The sequence below is a fragment of the Lathyrus oleraceus genome, chromosome 4 (assembly GCF_024323335.1).
Source record: "Lathyrus oleraceus cultivar Zhongwan6 chromosome 4, CAAS_Psat_ZW6_1.0, whole genome shotgun sequence".
NCBI classification, from domain to species: Eukaryota; Viridiplantae; Streptophyta; class Magnoliopsida; order Fabales; family Fabaceae; genus Lathyrus; species Lathyrus oleraceus.
The window spans coordinates 363,424,299-363,431,259 of NC_066582.1; the positions used below are offsets into that span (position 1 = coordinate 363,424,299).

Below are 6,961 nucleotides of genomic sequence, written 5' to 3' on the forward strand. Positions count from 1 at the left end.
AGAAGCTTGGAGGTTTTTTCGTGTTAGAAAACTCCAATGATGTTCCTTTGTATGTTTTCCAATATTCTCAGGTCATGTATGAACCTATTGATAAAACTCCCTTTGGTTTTTTCCAAGTGTTGTCAGGTCATGTATGAACCTGTTGTTGAAAATTCGTTAGATGTTCCAGCATTGTCAGGTCATGTATGAACCCGTTGCTGTTGAGCTTTTATTCCAATATTCCCAGGTCATGTTTGAACCTGTTTTTGAAGAATCTTTCCAATGTTGTCAAGTCATGTATGAACTTGTTATGGAAATTTTCTCAAAAAGTTCAAGTTTGTCATCAGGTCATGTATGAACCTGTTGATATACCCTTTTTGATTTTTCTGATGTTTGTTAGGTCATGTCTGAACCTGTTGTCAGAACTTCTTGTTATTCCAGCATTGTCAGGTCATGTATGAACCCGTTGCTGTTGAGCCTTTGTTCCAGCATTGTCAGGTCATGTATGAACTTGTTGCTGAACCTTTTGTTCCAATGTTGTCAAGTCATGTATGAACTTGTTATGGAAATTTTCTCAAAATGTTCAAGTTTACCATCAGGTCATGTATGAACATGTTGATATATTCTTTTCGATTTTTCTGATGTTGTTAGGTCATGTCTGAACCCGCTGTCAGAACTTCTTGATATTACCCAGCATTGTCAGGTCATGTATGAACCCGTTGCTGTTGAGCCTTTATTCCAGTATTATCAGGTCACGTATGAACCTGTTGCTGAACCTTTTGTTCCAATGTTGTCAAGTCATGTATGAACATGTTGTGGAAATTTTCTAAAGTATTCAAGTTTGTCATCAGGTCATGTATGAACCTGTTGATATACTCTTTTTGAATTTTTCTGAGTTTGTTAGGTCATGTCTGAACCTGCTGTCAGAATTTCTTGATATTCCTCAGCATTGTCAGGTCATGTATGAACCTGCTGTTGAGCTTTCATTCCAGTAGTACCAGGTCATGTATGGACCTGTTTTGAAGAGTCTTTCTCTATGATTGTTTCAGTGTTATCAGGTCATGTATGAACCTATTGTAGAAATTTCTTATTCGGGTTTAGTAAGTCATGTGTGAACTTACTGCCGAAATCTCTTGTATTCTAAGTGTCATTCATCGAATTTCGCTTTGAGTACTCTCTCATGTGTGTCTGATTCTCCAGCAGGTTTGTTTTCCCCAGCGAGTTGGTTTTTACCATTTGTCTCTCTCCCTGTGGACCATCAGCATTCCCCACAGATTGTTTGTCTAGTAGCATCTCCGTATCCCTAACAAATGAATTCAGAAATAAAGTCTTTCACCCATGCATATCATATCATAGCATTTGCATTTTTCAGGGTCAAAATCTGGGTCTCCATGGTATTTAACCATCCCCCACTGCGATCCGATGAAAAGTGCCGTTTCATTTTCCTCTGGTGGAGGAGGTTTAAATAGGGGCAACTGTCATACCCCGATTTTGGCACTGAAATTTTTTCCCCATCAATCACTCGTTTGCATTCTTTCTTCATTCACCTTCATATCCTTCATTCCATGTTCATATTTACTATTTCATATTTTTACATTTTTTACATTTTAAAATTTACATTCATATTTTCTTCATTTCACATTGAGATTTTCCATTCATTCATGTTTAAAGATTCCCACATAATCATTCATATTCCAATCATTCATTCATGACCAAGGACCTTCTCACATTCATTTAATCATTGTCATTCATACGCACGGTATATGATTAGTTCATAGTTTTAAAAGTACCTCACATATACACATGAAAATTCTAAGGTACAAGGAAATAACTTTATTTTGCCCCAAAAGAACCAAACATGAGACTGATAAGAAACAATCACCTAATCTTGCAAAATGGCACTTGAATTTCAATTACAAGGAGGAAAATGCTACCTTTGCTTAAATTGAACCGCAAAAGCATGAGAAAGATTTTCTAATATGTTTACAAAACGAACTTTGTGTTGAAGAAAAAGTAATGCACATACTGGTTCAAGCTCCTTGACACCCGAGCTAAAAGATTTGATCAACGACAAAGAGATATTCAAGAATTGAAATATACAGTTCAAACAACCAAAGCTGGTATGCAGTTTATGCAAATGAAATTTCATGAGGAATTCTCCAATTTAGTTTCCATTTCTCTTTATAGGCATGCACATTCATGGCTTAGCTCATGCTGCTTCTGTTAAACTGGTTAGTGGAAGAACATCAGCCAGTAGAAAAACTATATATTCACTTGCTCTAAGGAAACTTGGTAAGCAACTTGAAGTGGAAGATGATTCTACTTAGCAGCAGATTCTAGCTAGAGGAAACAAGAAAGGAATATGTTGCTTTGCTTCAGAGACATAAAGCTACTGTTATTATACAGAAACAGAAAAGTTGTGTTTGAAAGAAACAAAATTCAGACTGTTAAAGATGCTACAATTGTCATACAATCAGTCATTCATGAATGGTTGGTAAGAAGATGCTCAGGGGATATTGGATTTTTGAAACATGGGCGACATTGCAGTGATGCATTTCCAGGCTCATGTTGTGAAGCGAATCGTCGGGAGTATAACAGCTCACTAATTCCACCCTCGTCGAATCAACATCATATTCACCTGCAATTCTTGCATGCAGCATCATGAAGAAATGGAACGGAGTCACGAATGGATTAAGTTTATCATGAGCAATCAAATTCAAGAGAAAACTAACTGAATTGGATTGGCGACGTCGATAGGAGAAAAAGCATCTTCCAGAACAGGAAGGTCAGCGACACCAACTGCAGGAAATATAAAGTCTAGCTCGAAAATCGTCTTCGATTTGAACACTCGTCGGAGCAGAATCATGTGAAGGCTTTCTATCTGCAGCTTCATAAGTATCCATTATTATGTCCATACCATTATGTGAGATTCCCCAAACCAATTTGCAGGTGAGCATTGCAACCAACACCAATTCTGCAGCATTCCCTACCAAATCGATCAAAGAAGTAAAATGTCAAAATAAAATCAAGCAAGGTAGTGTGGAGACTGAAAATTGGACTGTTGAGAACCCTCAAGCGGAAGAAAACACCAATGGCCGAACCAGAGGATTCAGTATCAATTGTGCACCCTTCTATAAGTAGCAGGGGAGTTATGCAGACACCGCATCTTGCTACCAGTTTGGTCCTCCGCATTATTCTGTTGGTAGTAAATGCGCTTATGGGCAAAGGATATGCCTACAAGAGGATTGGAGGAATTAGAGATACACTACAAGATTATATATGATAAGCTGTCTGCACAAAAATAGTCCACTGGGAGAGACAATTCTTGAATGCTACAACTGTGGGACCTTAGACAATTCTTGGATGCTACAAGATTATATATGTCGTAATGTGTTTCTCCTTGGATTTGTTTCTGCAAAGACAGAAAGTGTAGTTGTTCTTCTTTGTCGTGAACCTTGTTTGAGTGTCAATGCTTTGAAGGATATGAATTGGGACCTTAGTCAATGGTGTCCCTTGATTGATGATAGGTGTTTCTTGTAGTGGCTTGTCAAGATCCCATCTGAACAGGAGCAGTTAAGGGCACGTCAAATAAGTGCACAACAAATAAGTAAGGTGGAAGAACTGTGGAAGACAAACCTTGATGCTTCGTTTGAAGACCTTGAGAGGCCTGGTGTAGACGATGAGCCTCAGTCTGTGGCTTTGAAATATGAAGATGCATATCAGTGTCAAAATGTATTTGCACCTCTCATTAAGCTTGAAACTGATTATGATAAGATGATGAAAGAATCACAAAGTAAGGATAATGTTACAATTCGATGGGATATTGGTCTCAATAAGAAGCGTGTTGCATATTTTGTATTTCCAAAGGGAGATAATGAGTTACGGCTCGTACCTGGTGATGAGATATGTTTGCGTTATTCCGGTAATGCTGCACATCCTTCTTGGCAGTCAGTGGGTCATGTGATTAAGCTAACTGCACAAGAGGAGGTTGCGTTGGAACTTCGGGCTAGCCAGAGGGTTCCAGTTGATGTCAACCATGGTTTTAGTGTTGATTTCGTCTGGAAAAGTACCAGCTTTGATAGGATGCAAGGAGCTATGAAAACTTTTGTTGTCGATGAGACAAGTGTCAGCGGGTATATATATCACCGCTTACTGGGTCATGAAGTTGAGGTTTAGATGGTGCGTAACGCATTGCCTCGTCGGTTTAGTGCTCCATGGCTTCCAAAACTGAATGCATCACAAGTGTTTGCTGTCAAGAGTGTTCTTCAGAGGCCTATTAGCCTGATTCAAGGACCACCTGGAACTGGTAGAACTGTAACATCAGCAGCACTTGTATATCACATGGCCAAACAAGGCCAGGGACAGGTTCTGGTTTGTGCACCTAGTAATGTAGTCGTGGACCAGTTGGCTGAAAATATAAGTGCTACTGGATTGAAGGTTGTGAGGCTATGTGCAAAGTCAAGGGAAGCTGTGAGTTCACCTTTTGAGCATTTAACTCTTCACTATCAGGTTCGACATTTTAACACATCTGATAAGAGTGAACTTCATAAGTTACAACAGCTGAAGGATGAACAAGGAGAACTTTCTAGCAGTGATGTCTCATTACATTTTAAGAGGCTTCCCAGACACTGCAGCACATCTTGTGTTGCTGCTGTCACCGGATACTTTCATTTTATAGCATGTGCAGTAAATTTGAAAGGTGTTGACGGGAGTTTACAGGATATTCTTCGCCTTTTAACACTATGGTTCAACCATGGAGCTACTGCAGAACTTCAAATGGCCCTAACGAAAGGATTTTCCCTAGTTAATATCAATACCTGGCTAGTTTGTTCTGCCTCAAATAATTGCTGGGATACACTCTAATAACCATGCCGTGAGAAAGTTGATACAACCACTGTTGGTTCGAATTGGGCAAAACCATCCAAAGGCTCTCATGTATCCTTTGCTTGAATTCTTATGCCCAACACATCTGTAAAGTTCTGGATGATGCGGCACAAGGATCATTTTGTTAGAAACATTTGTTGCTGGAGCTGCTCCGTTTCATTGAAGATTTTCTTATAGAAGGGAAAGTTATATTTAAAGACATAGTACCTACTAAGACCTCATCTGATATTGATTTCAGAAATGATAGTTTTCTGGATGGCGTAGACACATCATGTTCTAAAGAAGCTATGGATGAGGAGTTGGTAGCGACGGGTATTATACTAGCATCAGATATGTTGCGCCAACACTTTCTATGCACAGGAAATATGCCACTATCGAGTAACACATTGGGGAGGCTCCAATCTGGAACATTATGGCAGCAGTTCATCATACTTCCCCACCTCTTTCCTGCAAACATCAAGCAACACATATTACATTCAAGTGAATTCGTAGCAGTGAATAGCCTTTTACCGGCGGTAAAAAGTCCACAAGCAACAAAAATAAAACATTTTCGCAGAAGAAGTACAAGGTACAAGCTACCTTTTTCAGAGCATCCACCAAAATGGAGTAGACAACAGAGCAGCACAAGAAAGCACTTCCAATTCCAATACTCTTTTGATCCCAGTGACCAATTCCAAACCCTAGTAGTGTGACTATAAAAGAGAGGCCATTGTTCATAAGAGGGGGGAGAGCGAAAAAACCCTAGTTTTTGGAGAGGATTGGCAGCTACGATTCAAAAAAAAGGAGAGGAGAAAGACATTTTCGAAATCTCTCTGCAACACTGTTCACACAGAAAAATAACCCTCCATACTCCCTCCACGCTTCAGCTGTAAAAACCACTAACCCCTTAAGCTCCCCTCCGCCACCCTTGTTGCAACCACAAAGGCTACAACCAGAACCGTCACATCACGACTCGACGCTCTTCCAGCAACAACAACGCAAAGCGGTAGCAACCTTGGTATTTCGGTAACTCACATGTTCGATTCCTTTCTCTTCCGTGTGCGTTTCCATGTGCATCATTTGATTTGTTTTTTTGTGTTTAATCTTCATTCAAGTCTTGAGTTTATTTTTGAGTTACAGTGAAGAAATGGAAATCATTCATGCTACTGCTATTGTTATTTTTGTTAGATTTCCATGCTACTGCTACTGTTATTTTTGTTATTTAATTATATTGAGCGTCTGCTTATTATATTTATAGTAATGCAGGCAATATTTGAATAACAAAATAGTTCTAGTCCAGTGGTAGAAACATTGGTTGTTAAATCCTAGATTCTGGGTTCGATCCCTGGGTTCTAGCCTTTCCTATTTTTAATATACTTTCTATTTTTTTCTATTTTTTACTAGTTTTTATTATGACTACCATTTTTTTATTATTTTAAACCTTTTATTTATTTTTTTATTTTTTCTCCTTTTTTTAAACACTTGTTGATTTTAATGTTAAACATCGATTTTTAATTTATGGATTTGACAATATTCTTGTTATTTATCCATGATTATTTTTATCGATATATTGATAGTATTTCGCCGCGTTTCGATTAATCGCATATGACATTTCAATTGTTGTCAATATGTGCAAACCGGCTTTGAGCATATTATTTAGGTTTTGTGTGTTCCTCAATGTCCATCCGTACAAATCCCGATTTTACCCTTTTTCGATTTAATTTTTAAGTGTCTTGTAAATATAACTTGTTGTGTTATTTTCACATGGCTTACTCTTGGGCCTTCTTACAATGAAACAGTTCGCTTGCACTTACACTCATAAATTGCATTATTTGTTGTTTGGGCCCGATTTAATTATTCCAGTATTTTGAATCCCCATTTGACAAAATGTACCCCACTCCCCCGATGTGTAATAATTTTACTCTTATTTCTTTATTGCTTGACTATTTAGTTAGATACTAGCACAAGAATAAAATCAACCATTTCCAAAAGATCAAAAATAATGACTCGATCCAACGTCGAGTATTTTCTCAATAAACAAATCAATTCATTTCTCCCTCCTATTCTATTCCATTTCTTTCAAACTTTCATCAAACGCTTGATTCAACGTCAAGTCATT

General features: G+C 38.1%; 1 pseudogene; it reads left to right on the forward strand.

Annotated features, from left to right (window-relative positions):
* The first annotated feature begins 3,258 nt into the window (after positions 1-3,258).
* On the forward strand, positions 3,259-4,842 carry LOC127137435 (regulator of nonsense transcripts 1 homolog; annotated as a pseudogene).
* The last annotated feature ends 2,119 nt before the right edge of the window (positions 4,843-6,961 follow it).